Source organism: Microtus oregoni, unplaced genomic scaffold (assembly GCF_018167655.1).
Source record: "Microtus oregoni isolate MIOR12 unplaced genomic scaffold, Mior012 000024F_ref0000369, whole genome shotgun sequence".
Taxonomy (NCBI): domain Eukaryota; kingdom Metazoa; phylum Chordata; class Mammalia; order Rodentia; family Cricetidae; genus Microtus; species Microtus oregoni.
In genome coordinates, this window is record NW_024543083.1 from 35715040 (window position 1) to 35732806 (window position 17767).

At 44.5% G+C, this 17767-nt stretch overlaps 1 protein-coding gene across 1 annotated transcript in view; it reads left to right on the forward strand.

Moving 5' to 3' along the window:
- Positions 1-17767, forward strand: part of Mfap3l (microfibril associated protein 3 like) — a 44908-nt gene that overhangs the window by 6877 nt on the left and 20264 nt on the right. The gene's annotated exons all lie outside the window — the stretch shown is intronic.

The following is a 17767-nucleotide window of genomic DNA, read 5'->3' on the forward strand; positions in this document are numbered from 1 at the left end:
GTTATTGAAAACGACAGCAGTAGGACTTTATTAGAATTTATCTTAATAAAAAGAACTGTATGTATGCATATTGTATAGGTTCCATTTATATAACTTAATATGGTTGTTGTATTCCTCTTACCCAAGTGTCCTTTTACGAAACTACAGTAATTCTTCTTTTCTGTGGTGGAATCCTAGCTCAGAATAAACTTGTCCATCAAAAGAAAAAGCAACCGGGAGAGATTCTACAAAGAAAAGAAAGTGGTGTTTATTTGGGACTAACAGGGTGTTTCACTGGGAATATGCACAACCAAGTAAGCGATGAGCATTTTCATAGAGGCTGAAGCGGGGTTGGGGGGTTAAAACCACAGATGAGGAGGATTGCATCAGGTATTTGGAGGCCATAATCCTTGATCACAATTATTACTCACAAGAGTGGCTTCAGCCTAAAGTTCCAGAGTTGTTGGGGAAATGCCCTGTAGAAGTACTTCGGATTGGTTTTAGAAGTTTGTACGATGGGAGTTCTTGCATAATCATGTGTTAAGAACCTGCCCCTCATGACTTCCTGGCAGTGTTCATTTTGCTAGGGTTCATCAAGCAACTCCATTTTGATTCTGAAGAACTTTACATTTCTTTCCCGGACCATACCCTTCTTTCAGAACCTTTTCCAAATAATTAGTCTTTGGAATATCATGCCCTTTGTGATCCCTTTCTTCTTTCAAGGTTTATTTATTTTAATGTTATATGCATGAGTGTTTTGCCTCCATGCATGCCTGTTTCACATGCTTACTGCACCATAGGAGACTGGAAGAGGGTGGCATGTCTTCTGGAAGTGACTTTACAGAGAGAGGATTGTTAGTCACCGTGTGGGTGCTGGGAACCCAACCCAGGTTCTCTAGAGCAAGTGCTCCTAACCATTGAGCCGTCTCTCCAGTCTCTATACCTTTGTTTTTGCTCTTTCTCAGAGGGTTTGTCCTGTACCTTCTTGGGATTTCAGCCTTGCTCTCCTGCTTTGTAAGGTGCTGTAATTCTGAGTAAAGGGTTTCCCTGTTGTATCGGAGTGAATAAACGCAGGCAAATATTAAAGAATATATACAAATTTAATGATTAAATAAAACTTACAGAACTGAGGTTCCCGTGTAGCACAGAAGGTAGGAAAGAAAGGGAGGAGCCTCCTCCCGCATGTGCGCCCATTTATCAGTACGCATTTGCCCGAGGCAAACCCGTCCCCTAAAGGGGCTAGCTTAACCCTACACCCTGTGACTGCGTCAGTCAGTCACCATAGCCCATGGTTTCCACGTCAGTGTTTCAAACCAACTCTTCTCAAGTAGATCGTGTATCCACGCATTAAATTGTGCATTTGTTTGACAAAAGTTTAAAGCCTGAAATTTCATCTAATGGAAAGATGAGTGAGTGCAAATGGCAGTCACATGAAATTACGGAGTTTGGGGTGAAGTTGGTGAGACACTAGTGTCTGGGGTCGTCCAGCCAAGATTTCCTAGATAAGTAGGGTCTTTTCCGGGTGGATGGAGGAAGGAAAATGGCCTTGAAGGGAACAGAGGTGTGAGAACTACAAAAGTCTGTGAGGGGTCAGGTGTGAGAGGTCAGAGGGAGGGAGGAGGCTCCAGGGAGACAGTAAAGAGGGGGCATTGTAAAAAGCCGCGTAGTGAAATGGGGGCGTGATGAAAAGCCACGTAGTGTAGTGGGGGCTTGATGAGTGGGGGCGTGATGAAAAGCCGCGTAGTGAAGTGGGGGCTTGATGAGTGGGGGCGTGATGAAAAGCCACATAGTGTAGTGGGGGCTTGATGAGTGGGGGCGTGATGAAAAGCCGCGTAGTGAAGTGGGGGCGTGATGAAAAACCGCGTTTGCTCTAGTCAAGAGTCAGATTCACTCTGTACAAAATAATACATTGTTTGTTTGGGTTTTTGTTTGCTTGCTTGCAATACTAGGGATTCGAACCCCAGCCCAAGTGTGCATGCACCAGGCAGATGCTCTAAGAACTGTACCCTCAGCCCCTGAAATATGTTTTAAATCAGATCTTTTAGAGTCAGCTCTTTACGGGCAACAAGGCACGTGGGACGGATTACAGCAACAAGTCAAAGGCTCATGCGTGGGACTAGAAGCAAATCAAGGAGGAAGGAGCCTGTTAGGGAGGTGCCTGTTGGAGGTGATGATCACCAGGGCAGAAATGGGGTGGTGGCCAGATGCCCAGGAGTGAGGCTTGCTAGGACTCGGTGACTGATCTTTACATCTGGGCAGGAAATAAAGGGAGGCGTTTCAAACAACTCCCATGCAATTAATCGGATTGTCTGTGTCAGGCATTGCCTATATACACGAGGAGGCACACCTGCTTGGTGCAACACTCTTGGGCTCTATTCCAGGACAGGGCTTGGCAGCTCCCGAGAGACTGGTTCCCATCGTGCGTGTTTAAAACAGGAAGGGGAGGTAATGCCTACCCCCAAGACCACATATATGAGTCTCGCAGGGCGCAGATGGTAATAGAGATATAAACAAAAGGAGTTTATTCCCTAGCACTTCACCACTTCTAGATGAGATTATCTGGGGCCTGTGGATGGGGCTGAGAGAATCTTAGTGTGGGTGCTCTAATTCAGCATCGAGAGGGCAACTTTAGGGGGTGGGCTGTTACACTGGACTCTGTGATCAGTGAACCGAGGAGCCCTTCCTGGACAGATACTTAGTGTGCTCCTAGCCCTTTCCTTCCATTGAGGACTGGAGATTGTTGATGGTGAGAGGAGGAGCAAAGGGGAAGGCTTTGTTTCTTGAAGAAATAAATGGGTTGGAGCAACAGGCTCCAGAATTATCCATTGGTGGGGCCCACCCAGCTCACACAGGGTCAGAATGGGGTGGCTATACTTCAGAAGGTTCTTCTGGGTTCATTAAAGGGGTATCTCTCCCAGACCTACAAGAACACACACACACACACACACACACACACACACACACACCTGTCCCTGCTGCACCTGCTTGAAATCAGCATGGACATTACTTGTGGCTGGCTGATACCTTCTTTCCCAAAGGTCCAGTTTCTATGCAAGGAAGAAGGTAGATAGTTACCATGGGGAGGGATGCGCACACAGCCACCATGTGGAAAGAGGCACACAGAATTCATCATCTTTTGTCCTTAGCTCCCGGCTTTACCTATGGCATGCTTATAGGGTGACTGGGCAGTTTCAACTTCTAGAAACCATTCAGTGCTCCTGCCTGTTGGCCACTGTGCCTCGTCTCATGCTGTACATGTCTGTGCTGTTACAAATGCAAGCACTGGGATGGCCAATCCTGCCAAGGCCAGGGTGGTTCTTGCCCTCGCTCTGCCTGGCTTCCTGCCACTTCTGCTCGTAGCCCAATTTGGAAAGAAGGCCTGTGGCGGCTCTTCTCTGTCGATTTCTGTCTCTGTGTCTCTGTCATCCCTCTCTTTGTCCCTCCCTCCCCTCCCATCCCTGGCTGTTGTGTTAAGTTTTCTTTCTTTTTAATTCTTAACTTCAAGCTTCGGACAACCCTAGATGACTTCATCTCTGAACGGAGCTAGCATTAGACTTCTCCAAAGTGACCAGTTTTTCTCTAGTTCAGTATCTTGAGACTCATTTCCAGAAAGCATTGGCCTTATGCCCATCTTTTGCCTTCGTGGGGGCTCAGCATTTTTCCACGGATGTTCGTCCACCAAGCTACTTGAGCCTTCTGGGTTCCTCTTGCCTTTGACAGGCAACTCATCCCTACTTCTAGGCTGTGGGCAGTCCTCTCCCTTTCTTTCACGGGAGTCTCAGGTTTTGCTTCCTAAGGAATGGACCATCAATCCCAAAGTCTTCCTCATCATTTCTCTAGAGAAGCTCTAGTGACCCTTTTATTAAACTGAATCTTTGGAGTGTTATACCATGGGTAAAGACCAGGTCCTGAACCGTTCCTGCTCCCTAGAGCAATTGGTATTCAACCGACACTACTAGCTTTATAAACACGTTGTTCAGTTAGCTGATGGGATCAGCTCTTTGTTGCTTTTATCACTTAGCTGTAGACCTCACTGCCTGGATGAGAAATCACTGCGAACACGTTCTGGGCCTCTAGGTCCTTTGCTCATCACGGCAGGGAGAAACTCTGTATGGAAACTAGGGAGTTCCTATTTCCAACTGCTTGTCTTAAAGTTACAGATGACTGTGAGCTGCCATTTGGGTGCTGAGAATCAAAGCTCCGTGCTCTAGAAGAGTAGCCACTGCTCTTAACCACTCTCCAGGCTACCTCAACTAGCTGTGAACTGATTGTGTTTGTTTCTACCAATTTGATGACTGTCACACTGGAAGGCATGCAGGCTTGGTGGGGAAATGATCTTAATCTTGTATAATTAAGCCAACTAGAAAATGGTTCAGATCTAGCCCAACTTCTGAAAGGTGTTATTTGTTTGCCCCAAATCTTTGCAACAATGATTACTTAAAAATGTATTCCATATATTAAAATTAAATGAAAACTTGTTTTGCATTTGGATAGCTCACCTAAGCTAAGGTGTGTCTTCGCTGATCGCTGTGTGCAGGTGGCAAGAGCCATGGGTTGGGGACCTGAGGGAGTGAGTACAGTAAGAGGCTCCCTGGGTGCAGACTTGCAGTGTGACATTGCTTCTTCCAGGGTCACATGGGCAGGATCACACAGGCCTGCCCCATCGCAGAGTGCATGGGGGGCGGGGAGGCGGCGGCTCTAATGTCTGAGCATGAGTGTCTTAGACACCATAAATGTTAGGTGATTATAAGAAAACTGGGAATCAGCCTACCTCAGGACCCAGCAATACCACTCTTGGGCAATACACAAAGGATACTCAATCATATTACAAGGACATTTGTTCAATTATGTTCATAACAGCATTATTTGTAATAGCTAGAACCTGGAAACAACCTAGATACCCCTCAACTGACAAATGGATAAAGAAAATGTAGTACTCAATGGAGTACTACTCAGCAGTAGAAGGCAATGACTTCTTAAAATTTGCATGCAAATGGCTAGAACTAGAAAAAACCATCCTGAGTGAGGTAGCCCAGGCCCAGAAATATGAAGATGATATGACCTCGCTCATAAGTGGATACTAGCTATAAACCAAAGGATAATGAGCCTACACTCTACAACCCTAAAGAAGCTAAGTAACAAGAACCTTCATGCTGCAACTGATGGAAACAGAGGCAGAGACCACAGCAGATCACTGGACCGGGCTCCCAAAGTCCAGTTGAAGAGTGGGAGGAGTGAGAATATGAGCAAAGAGGTCAAGACCATGATAGAGATATGTACTGAAACAGTCTACCTGAGCTAATGGGAGCTCACCGTGTCCAGCCAGACAGGGAAGGAACCAACATAGGACCCAGCTAGACCCTCTCAATGTGATGACAGTTGTATGGCTGGGACCGACTGTGGGGCCACTGGCAGTGGCAATGGGATTTGTTCCCAATGCTTGTATTGACCTTTTGGAATCCATTCCCTTTGGATGAATACCTTGCTTAACCTGGATATAATATGGAGGGTCTTGGTCCTTCCCCAAAACAAAGTGCCTTACCCTCTCTGAGGAGTGGATGGGGGCTAGGGGGAAAGTTTGAGGGAATGGGAGGAGGGGAGGAAATGGGAATGGTATGTAAAATGAAAAAAGATAATTTGTTTTCTTTTTAACAAAATAAAATAAAATAAAATAAAGGAAGTTATTGTCACAGTCTTAATCAGAATTAAATCACGGAGAGTTTGAATCACAGAACCCCTCTGCTCTGTGCCATGGAGGTCTAGTTGTTAGCAGGAGTGCCTGAACCACTTCACATGTAGAATCCTGGTTATGCAACTCCACTTTGTGTAATGGGCAGGTAAACCAGGAAAGAGGAAAAGCTGTTGAACTATCATCTCCAGTTATTAAGTACATATTTTTCAAATGGGCAAACTCTTACTTACTCCAATGAAAAACAGAGCCTTAGTTGGTCAGTATCCCGGCTGTGGATTTGAATGGCTTTAATGAATTACTTGGAGACACAGAGAGTGAAGGGTGCTTGGATATTTGGGAATACAAATTAAGAATATAAATTCCAGGCCCAGAAAGATGCTCCCGTAATCACTGAGGTGCAGTCCTTACTCTTAACTCTTTTAGAAGAGAGATTGGAGGCCTGAGCTACACCCTAAAAGCTGGTCCCTGCTGACCTTGTGGCTAGTCCCGGTAAGGATAAGAGTTACTTCACAAAGAAGGTTTGGGGACTGTCCCCCGTGTCTTCTGTGTACACAGAAAGTTCTGTTCCCAGAGGAGAAATGCTATCATATGCCTTAGGGCACACCAACAGTTCACCCTTCAAGGGCTCATGGTCACAATTGGACCTGCTGATACTGGGATAAGGCCTTTTTCCCTTTGTAAGGAACGAAGGGTTTGTTGGGGCACACAGGTCAAGGGGACAGACTCTAGGGGCAGGAGTGTGAGAAGCAGTTGGATAGCAGGGAGATGAACACGGGTGCTTAACCACTTTTCTCATCCCCAGCCCGTGCGACAGCACAGCCCACATCCGACGTAGATCTTCCTTTCTCCAATAAGCCTTTCTAGAAACTCACTGTTAACATCGGGGTATGTGTTTCTATGGTGATTCCAAATCAAATCAAGTTGACACTGAAGATTAACCATGGGATAGGATTTGTTTAAATCTGTGTGCTAGCAATTCCCTTGTTCTTTCTCTCGTCTCTCCGCTCCTTCCAGTTTCTTCCCTCGGCCAGCCCCAGCCCTAACTTTTGTACTTAGAGAATTGTAGAATTGGGGAAGACCTAGGAGACGGGTCTGCAGTTCGGGGTTGCTGGATGACTCCCACATGTTACCTAGTGAGTTGTGCAAGCAGAGAACTGAGCCAACATCACCATCCCAGCCTGTGGACCTTAATCCTAAAATTCTAAAGTGGTTTTCTCTTCACACCTCCCTAAGATTTCTGTTCTCCAGCTTAACTTCAGGAACCCTGTCTGCCCTTTGCCTTTTATAAGCTCAACTCTGTGGCTCCAGGAAGGTCCCCAGCGTGTCCTTCATTCTGGCTGTAGCCTGGAATACAGTACATGTCCTGGTGGAAGTTATTCTCTTCTTTATTGGGCGCTACTAATATCCTGAGGCTCATAATGAGTTTGATAGTTTTATTACAGGCTGTGCCCTTGGAAAATAACCAGTCACCCTCTGTCAGGGTGCATGGGAAACTGCTCTCCCAACTCCAGGACAGCGAGTTAATTGCATTTGGCCAGTTGGGAAGCCGTGTGTGTGCACAAAGCCTCATTCAGAGTGCAGGCCTCGAGAGTTTACAGAGTGTCTGGAACCAGCAAGAAAATGTGAGCTCAAAATTGGATCTGATTCATCATTAAGAAAGTGCATTGAGAATGTTATTCCCTGGGCTGGAAAGATGGCTCACAGTTAAAAGCACTTGTCGAGCATACTGGATGGCCCGAGTCTGGTCCCCAACCTGAATTTCATCTCTGGACCCCAACAATGGAAAGAGAGAACCAGAGCCCAAAGGTTGTATTCAAACCTCTATGCCTATTACATATGGTATTATAGACATACCATGATACTCATGTACACACGCACATAAAATCATAATAACTTTTTAAAAGATGGGGCTGGAGAGATGGCTCAGTGCTTAAGAGTACTTGCTGCTCTTGCAGAGGGACCAAGGTAACCAGGTTTGGTTCCCAGCACCCACATCAGGTGGTACACAACTTATATATAACTCCAGTTCCAGGAGATCTGATGCCCCTTCTGGCCTCCGTCAACCCCAGCACACACCTGATGTATTTACATTCATACAGGCACTTATGCTTGTACATCAAGTAAAAATAATTAAATCCTTTTTTAAAAGAATATCCCATCACTCCCTGGCTTATAGACCTCAAAGACTACACAGAGACGTAAGCACAGTGCTGGCCACTCAGTTTGTAGACAGTTAGCTAGGAGTGTACTCCAGTGAAACTCCTCCATGTCCTATGGGATCCTCTGAGCATTTTTCCTAGGCCTAGGGAGAGTTCTGATGGATCTAGGGTTGTAGATCCTGGTGGTTTCCGCTGGCTTTATTCTGGCTTGAGGAGCCTCCAAATCAGTTGTTGGGAAATGGGCTTGAGATAGGTGACCAGCAAGAATTCAAAGCTGGCAGAAAAACAGTGTAGATTATCCAGTTAACATAAAAAAAATTCCTGGGAGGAGCTAGGGAGCTGATTCAGGCATGAAGTGCTTGCTGCACACACTGAACACCAGGCTTGGAGCCACAGCACTGATGGAGAAAGTTGGGTGTGCTGGTGTGAGCCTGTAGGTCATCTCAGCATTGAATAACAGTGGCAGGAAGATGTGAGTCAGCCATCCTAGACAGCAGGTGAGCCTCAGGTTTGCTGAAAGACCCTGTCTCAGATGTTAAGGCAGAGACACCCAGTGTCAACTTAGGGCCTCCACATGAGCAAGGTGGGTGTGCACATACACATAGGCATACCTACATAGAAAATACCTGGACTAGAAGGTTTGAATCTTCGTGTGTGTGTGTGTGTGTGTGTGTGTGTGTGTGTGTGTGAGAGAGAGAGAGAGAGAGAGAGAGAAAATGTTTAGTTTTTGTTTTTAAGGGTAAAATTCTGGGGAATTGTATTCTAAAGTTAGAAGCACCGAAGGCAGAAAGCAATGAGGAGTGTGCTTCTAACCCAACCTTAGGTTGACCTAGCAGGGATGACTTAGAGAGAGAGCTAAATGAAAAATTCCAAAATAAGGATCCTAGTCAACCATACCATCTTTTCCTTCTTTTTTATTTTTGCTTTTTTTTTTTGAGACAAAGTGTCTGATTGTGTAGTCCAGGCTAGCCTCAAATTCACAGCAATCCTTCTGCCTAGCCTCCAGAGCAGTGGTATTAAAAGTGTATGCTACCACACTTCGCTATCTCCATGAGAACTTGAAAACCCTGAACTATCATCTGTTTGGGACAATATCGTGGCTCGAAGGCATGGCAAACCTTTCCCATTTGTATCCTGTCCCCGGGTGTTTTCCCTGTCTTCGTGGATCTAAGGAAGTGTCCCTGTGTGCAGTTAGGTTTACGTTCATTGAGGCCCAAACTGTTTTGGCCCATTGCTTTAGAAGGAGAGCTCAGGGAAGCTAAATATGTGTTGTCACGATGGTCAGCTGTTCTGAAGGACATACCTATGGTTACAGTCTTCACTGCATGACCCATCCACCGGAACAACTAAACACTGTGACAAGAGGGTCCAATGGGTGTCGTGTAGGCAGGTGCGGCCACAGGCTCTTTATTTTGGTTCTGAGCCACTAATCCTGCACAAGTGCTGTATTCTCTTGGACTCTCTTTCTTACCTTGTATAAAGAGAAACTTTTATGAACAATGTCTAGGGTTTTTCAGGACTAGTGTTTTAGGTCTGTAACAGATTCATACGGTAGACCTGTTTTCAGGTTGTCTAATAGTTATATCTCCAGAGGAAGGAAAACCTTAATATTATTTGTCTTTCTCTATACAGCTTTGGTTTTTGTTTCTGTCTTTTTTTCCTCTCTCTCTCTCTTTAAAAGACTGTAGTAACAAATTTCTAGAATGCATCCTTTTTAATGATCAAACTTACCGAGTATTTGTAATTAATAGGTTGTCAACAGTGTCTTTCCGGTGCTTTAAATGGACTTTTTAGATGCTGTCATGACCCAGGCAAGACAATGTAAACATGTTTTTAAGCCCCAGTCCTGAGGCAAAGCGTCCCACAGCCCAGCCTGGTCTCAAATTCACTATGAGGTTGAGGAGGATCTTTGAACTTGCGATCCTCCTGCCTCCACCTTCTGAGTTCTGATACTGTAGGCATGCATCACTGAGCTCAGTTTATCCGGTGCTTAGGATAAAACCCAGGCCTCAATGCATGCTAAGGAAACACTCTACCAACTGAGCCATATCTCCAGCCCCTATAACATACTTATTTGTAATCAGAACAACAGACTTTGTAGGGAAGACATGATAAAAATTCATGAATGGTTTCTTAGCATTATTATACCATCAAAAATTACAGTATGTTTGTGGCAGATAGGGTCCTATAGCTGATTTTGAAGTTGGAAAAGCCAGGATTTCAAACAAATCATTTTTGAAAAATATGTACCTTTTATGTTAAAATATTAACAAAGCATGAAGTTCTTTGGAGGACCGCATGTCAGTGTGGTTACTGGAGTAGTGAGGGGAACTTCTGAAGTTGGTGTTCTCACTTGTGGATTGTGCTTGTTTGCCGCAGTCCAGTAAGTCAGGACATGCATTGTGCTCTGCCCGGTGAGTAGCTAGAAATGAAGTCCGAGGGGTATGCGTAGTGTCTGGAGGCCCCACCACCCCATCTTTCTCTTTGTAGGGGTCAATCACAGCCTCCTCATCTCTTCTGAAGATATGCAGCCATGTATCTTGGTTTATGAAATTTTGTCCCTTTGAATGGTGTCACTCTTGCTTGTCCTTGAAACATCTATGAGAACCAGGAAACCAGTGGAACTAGAAGGAGAAATGAGGGAACCAGGCCAGAACTACCACAGACTCTCCTGGACCATTTCTAGCAGACAGTGGATAACACCACCCCAGAGAGTGTTAGTGGAAATCCGTAATTTTTGTGTACACCTGCGTTCTACCGACAGCACTGGTTTTGGCAAACAATATACCTAAGAGAGTGTCTTTGTAGACACCACTGTTGAGTGAGCCATTACTTTGACCTGCAATCACTTAGTCTTTAAATCCTGTGCGTTCTAATCTCTGTGCCCTTTTCAATTTGCCAACTCCTTTCTTGATCCTTTGCTTCTTGTTCAGGCTCTGACTCTTCCTCCTCTCTTTGGGCAGTGTCGCAGTCTCCTAGCAACCTCTGCATCAGCCGCCCCCGAGTCCTGATCGGGGTGACCTTTGTCAACAAGGAGAGTGCCCATGTCTTCAGCATTCCATACCACCGCCCTCGCCATCTGGACAAACCTGCCTTTCCATTCCCCTCCCCGGTGCATGCATGCAAACTTGTCAGGCATGTGTCTTCAAGCAGAGGGTATCTCAGAAGTTCACGCATCACCTGTGCACCAGGGAAAACAGTGGCGACACAGCTGAGACAAAGCCCCCTTGTGAAACCAAACAGTTCACTCGTCCCCATTGATGGAAAGGTGCCAGCAAAAATACTGCCAAGAAAAAAAAACAATAATGTATATTCATTTAGTTTAAAACACTCTTAATAAGAGGTCCTTTTCTCCCAAGTCTATAAATAGTCCTACCTATAGTCCTGCGGGCTATAGGTAGAGAAGAGAGAAGCAGGGTTCAACAGAGCATCTTATTAAACACTTACAGATCAAATACAAGCATTGGGAAATAGTTTGGAAAGAGCAAATTAAAGAAAGAATATGTGACGTTTGCCACACATTTTCTCTTTCTCCCTGTTTATGGAAAATAAAGTGTCCTATGAAAGTTTTCCCAAAGGCCACGAGTGAATGCATGGAGCTTAACAATTCGCCCATTGTAGCTTTTGTTAAGCCGAGTCTTTGAAATCTGTGTTCTTTGTTCTTGCATTTTGAAGGACTGCATTTTAAGCTGCTGGATATTACAGCACTGACAATTACGTTTGGCTGCCTGAATTGTCTTTTACAAAGTTAAAGTGCTATTAACTAAACTTTTAATGTTGCTGTCAGATCCTGGTCTGATAGGCTCTTATTTTAAAAATTCAGTCGGAGGTTATTCCTCTTACCTTTAGTCATGTGAGAGATTGTCTGTGCTCTGGGCCGTGCATTGTCATGTGCTCATTAACAATTGGATCCCATAGAAGTGTAGCTCCGTAAGGCAAGTGTGTAAATATGATTCCTGGTGCCTTGGCAACCCTATAGGTCTATGTGTGACATTTCCTTAACGAGAAAGAGAAAAGAACCGGATGATGCAATTGGAAGAGTGCCTTGAGTCCCTTGCACAGGGTGGGTGCCTTGGGGACGCTAGAAGCCTGGTACGTGCCACAAGAACAAGGTGGGAGGTGGCAGAGCTCTAGAAAGCATTCATCGAGCGTGACCTACTTGTATCTGTCCAGCTAGCGAGTGCCCGCTCTGCCCATTAAGTCATGAGCCCATATCACCTAAGCAGCTCTCTCTCTCTCCAGCTAGACTATGGCATATATGGCCTTGGATTTATTTTGCTTATGGTACTGTCCATCCCCTATGTCCCTGGCAGTGTGTTCAGCACTTAATAGATGCAATGTAAAGAAGCTGGGTGGGAAAGAGCATGGCTTGCAGTAGAGGGTCCCTAAAATGCTTACTAATTAATTACTGTCCATCAAGCTGGTGCTTTTTTTTCACCAGACTAAATTTATTTTCATGATTATTTCTTTGAGTAAAAATCTTTCGTGTGGTCTTTGAATTATATCATATGCCCCTTAGTAACCTTACAATGAGCCAGGACAGGAGTAATAAGGGAGGTTTGCCAGCTTGCTAGCTAAAACTCCCGCATTAAAATGCAAGTCACTGTGTTGGAGCATCTCAGAGACCCTGAGGACCCAGGTGCAGAAGTCACCATGTATTAAGCCGCAGTACCTACTGAGACTATTAGGATAGCGCCACAGTGCCCTAGCGCAGACAGTGCGTTTGAGAGTGTGATGCCAGCAAGGCCAGCCTCTGTTTGAAAACAACTCTTGGCTTGCACATGAAAATTTTAATGCATTTTTATTGTTTCCTCCCTAATTGTAATATGTGATGGTTTGCTAGTTGCGAAAGTGCTATGGTTTGTTTCCTCCTTGTATTTTTTAAGTCTGTCTCCCATATTGTCTTGCCCTTGGTCTAAGGGCATTACTCTGACCCAGTCATCAGGAAGTAAAAAATGAGAGAATCCAGCTTTTTCTCTCTGTCTGTTCACTCCAGGGTGATACCCAAAGAGGTAGCCTTCCTGTTCTCAGACTGGGGTGCCTACAAAGGACCCAGGACTAGAAGCCACTGCAGTGGCTTCTGGTCACCGGGTGACAATCAATATAGTATTACCAAGCTACATTCTCTACATAGCATAACTTAAAAGGAGGCTTAAGAAGCCTGGCTGCAGTAAAGAAGGCATTGTGTGCAGACCAGTCCTTCTTGTTTATCAAGTCACGCAATATGCAAGCGCTCAGCGTCCTTAAAGTTCTCTTGTGCTGAGTAAGTACTTGTCCCAAAAACTACACAGCCAATAAAAGTAGATAGAAACAGGGCCCTACCCTATCTTGTCTACAACCTGAAGCCCTGCTCCTAGCTGAAGCCTTGCTTCTAACCACTGTTCTTTGCTGAACATGTCAACGTAAAAGCACCTTGAAGAAAGGAAACCACAAGTTCAGCCAAGTGATGAAGGCCATTTCTAGAGTCCCAACAAGGCCTATCGTGCCTCGCAGCTTGTGCTATCTGCCGTGGCCATAAGGTTTGGGCTGGTTGGGGGTGTGCCTGTTGTGCTGAGAAAAGGAAGACCCGAGAATCTCAAGGAAACTGTGGAGGAAGCTCTTTTTTGTCTTCTGGGGAGAAGACGTGGTCTGATGACAACTCTTTGGGTTGATTGTGTCTGATACTAGTGTGATAATCCCTGCCCTCCATTCATTCCCCAGGCAAAACTGCTGAGCGTCCTATGTGTCAGAGGCATAGTAGGCACTGCAGATGAAGGGGGAAGATGGTATCATCAGTACAGTATAGACATAAGGATAAGATCTCAACATCAGTGGAGCAGAATAAGAAGCTTTGAGATAGACCCACCCACATATGACAGCCTTTGACAGGAAGACAAGGCATCAGTCCATTGGAGGGAAACTAGTCTAGTTTTACAGATATTGCTAAAACAACTGGATATGGTATGGGGAGATGACCCTTAACCCAATGGAGCTGTGCTCAGAAACACTAGACTGGATCATAGAATGCTAAAACTGGGAAAGGTAATAAGGAACTGTGGGTAGAAAAAGCATTTTAATCTTATTTATTGTGATAGTTGCATAGACGCATCACGTATAAACCTCAAGTGGGGAAGGATTAATGTGTGTGAATTACACTACAGAGAGCTGAATTGTTTGCAGTTCCTTTGCATGGTGTTCGCTGTGAACATAGGCTGCAGGCTCCTCATTCTGACCTGCAGAGCCCATCAGTGGTCGTGGCCTTCCTTACCCTCTCCCATCCTGCAGAGTCCACTCCTATGTTGATTCCTTGTCCAGGAGCCCCTGCCTTTGCTGTTGCCCTTAAGCAGAGTTTTCTTCCCTGGACCTTGGCATTGATGGCCCTGGCTCAGGGGTCACTTTTTCAGTGAAGTCCTCCCTAACTGCCTAACTCAGGACGAGGCCCATCACAGTGTGTTTTTCTAAACATTTTCACATGTGCTTATTCGTTTTCTGTTTTCCCTGCGAGACTGTAAGCCCCACTTATCAGAAGCCACCTTTGTGGTCTACTTCCATATTTCCAACACTAAGAGTGGAGTCTGCCGATAGCACGTGTTCAAAAATGTTTTTGAATGTGTAAAAGGGCTAGAAATTGAGTTAGTGGCATGGGGAAAAGAGAAACATGTCAAGGAAGGCCGCTGAGTGATTAGGCTATGGAAACTGTTCTCTAGGGAAGGCTGTAGAGACTGGACAGGGAGCTATAGAATGAACTCAGGTAGGTCATGAAGAAGACGGCTACACTACTTCTGACGAGATGGTAATGAAGTTGGAGTTGATTCTCACTGACCCTTGGTGAGAAGTGGCAAGGATGAACAAGATATAGCCAATATATTTAATTGCATTTTTTGTTTTTTAATCAATTTATTTCTTGTTATTAGTTCTTTGAAATTTTCATGTAATATGTTTTGTTCATATTTTCCCTCCCCTGTTGAAGGAAGCTGCGGGCTGCGTTTCTGCTGCCCAGCTCCCGGTCGCCTGGCTAGCTTATGTCCCAAAATAACAACACGCAAACTGTATTCATATAAACACTGCTTGGCCCATTTCTATTAATGTGTGTAGTACCACGAGGTGATGACTTATCTTGCCTAACCCATATTTAGTAATCTGTGTAGCACCAGTCTTACCGGGAAAGATTCAGCATGTCTAACCTGGCGGCTTGCTTCATCGTGTCTGCTCTGGAGAGGAACAGCATGGTGTCTGCCTCACTTCCCTTCTTCCCAGCATTCTATTCTGTTTACTCCACCCACCTATGTTCTCTATCAGGCCAAGCAGTTTCTTTATTAATTAACCAATGACCTTCCTCCATCACTCCCCAACCCCTCCCAGATGCCTGCCTTTCCTGCCCACCCAACTTTATTCTAATTTTTTTTTCTTAAAAACCATCAAGTTCAATTTGTGCTGTTATATAGTCTTAGATATGGAACTCACCCACTTGAACATGGCCACTCCCATTTTTAAGTTTTCAATCTTTTTCTTGAGAATTTCACATAGCAGTATACTGTGTTTTTATCATTTACATCTCTCCCCCCATCAAACTCCCTCTCACAGTGAACTGCTCTCAGATTCGCTGCCTCTTCTTCTAGAATTATTATTGCTACCTACCTGTAAACAATCTACTGAAACAATTGAGTGTTGTTGTATATGCATGTGTTTAGAGCCAACCACTGAGGACTAGATAACCTTCAACAATATCCTGACTCCATTGAGTATGGCTTTAAGCCCGTATGTTTAGGGCCAACCACTGGGGACTAGATAACCAATCAGGGAATTAGTTCCTGGAGAGAACAAGTTCTGCCTCTCCCAACAGCTGTTGATTGATGTAGTTCTTCATCTAGGGGTGGGGCCTTATGAAATTTCCTTCATCCTTATTGTCATGTCTACTGGTGGGATCATCTTGTAGGCCTTGTTTAGGCAACCATGTTGTTGAGATTTTGTGGGTGCAGCTTCCCTGGCATATCAGGAAGACACCATCTCACATTATGCATCCTGGTTCTCTGGATCACATAATCTTCCCACTTCTTCTTCCACCATGTTCCTGGAGCCTTTGGTTTAGCAATTGTGGTATACATAGGCAGATTTGGGGTGGATCACTTATTTTGTGCATTTTTACCAGCCAGTGGATCTCTATAGGAGCCTCAGTCTGCTGACAAAAGAAGCTTCTTTGTTGAGGGGTCAGAGTTCCACTTATCGTTGGGTGTAAGTCTTTAGAATATAGTTAAAAGTTACAGTGATTTAGGATAATGCAGTAGTAGATGGTCCACTAGGGTCTGTGACATCTCCAGCCATGTTAGGTGGTAGGTATACAGTACCAGGTGTAAGTTTGATCATAATGAGTAGGCCTTAATTCAAATTAGACACCTGTTTGATACTTCTAAGATGCAAATGCCGCTGTCGCACCATTGGGAATATCTTGCTGGGACAGTCGCTGTGGTTTTGTGGTTCTTTTTATTTTATCTATTTTTTGAGGCAGGGTCTCTCTGTACAGCCTTGACTGTCCTAGAACTACTCTGTTGACTAGACTGGCCTTGAACTCACAGAGATCCACCTGCCTCTGCCTCCCAAGTACTGGGATTAAAGGCACCACCGCCCAGCTATCACTGTGGTTCTTGAAGTGAAATCAATAGTATGTATCTACTTGTGCTCTTGGAAATGAGAATTCACATTCAGACCTTCACAGATGACGGGGCCCTGAACAGATATAATGGATCCAAGAAATCAAGCATATTTTAAGTATAAGGATGTGTTTGCTTCTGTAACGTTAATCTGAAGTGTCTACAGAATATCCAGCCAAAGATATCTAATAGGAAGTTGACCACACTGATCAGAAACTCAGGAAAGGGGACTAAAGAAATGACCTTGGACACAGTAGGGTTTGAGCAAGAATAAAAGCATTAGATGAAAGTATAGAAAGGGCTGTTCATTAAAGAAAAGAGAAAGGGGGTGATGCTAGCGATGAACCCTAGGAACTAACTAGATTTTAAGAAGTGAGAAGAGCATGACAGTGGTGTCGGGTGGTAGCTCATGTCTGTAGTTCAAGCACTGGACATGCAGAAGTAGGACTGAGAGTTCAGAGCCATTCTGCATTATGTAGTAAGGCTCCATCTCAAAAAAAAAATTAAAGCATCCAATAATAGCTAAATGTGTAAATCATGGAAAGAAGCTTTGGAGAAAGAATCATTAATCATACCAATTACCACAATTGTTTGGGTAGAGAAAGATAACCACTTAGCAACAAGGAGTGATTGGTGGTCTTAACAAGAGCTACTTCAAGAAAGAGCAAGTAAAATATAGAAAATGATAATATAGTAAGGATGTGGCATGTAAAGATCTGAGCATAAGATACAAGATGCTTTCCAGAAGGGAGAACAATGGACAGCGGGGATTTAGGACGTCAAGCACTGGTCAAAGAAATATGGTCTCCGTGGTCTTAAGATTAGAATATCAATAGGCTAAGACACTTGATTCTCAAGCTGATGATGTCATAAGCCCTATGGAAGGATAATACTGAACCAAGTGAGCACAGGTAAACAGACTGCCAGATGTCACCATTGCCTGGCAAGAGTTAGAGATCTTTCCTTCATTATCATGGTAATTATATAGTCAAGCAATTCTTCCCAGCAGTCTGTCTCCTGGGTGCAGACATAAGGATGACAAACAGTTGGCTTGATCGTGGTCACCTACGTGCTGAATTAACGTGTCAGGAGGACAAGCAGAGAAGACATTGCAGACTGTGGTCTGTGTGGTTGGGTCTCAATGAAACATGAGTAAAACATAAAAGTCATATATGTGGAGAGACTGAGAAAAAAACAAGGGCCAGAAAACCCCATGAGAATCAAAAAGCATCCGCAAGCATGGGAGACTGCAGCTAACAGTGGTTTATCCAGAACCCGAAAATTACTCAGAACTCTAGAATTTAGAATTT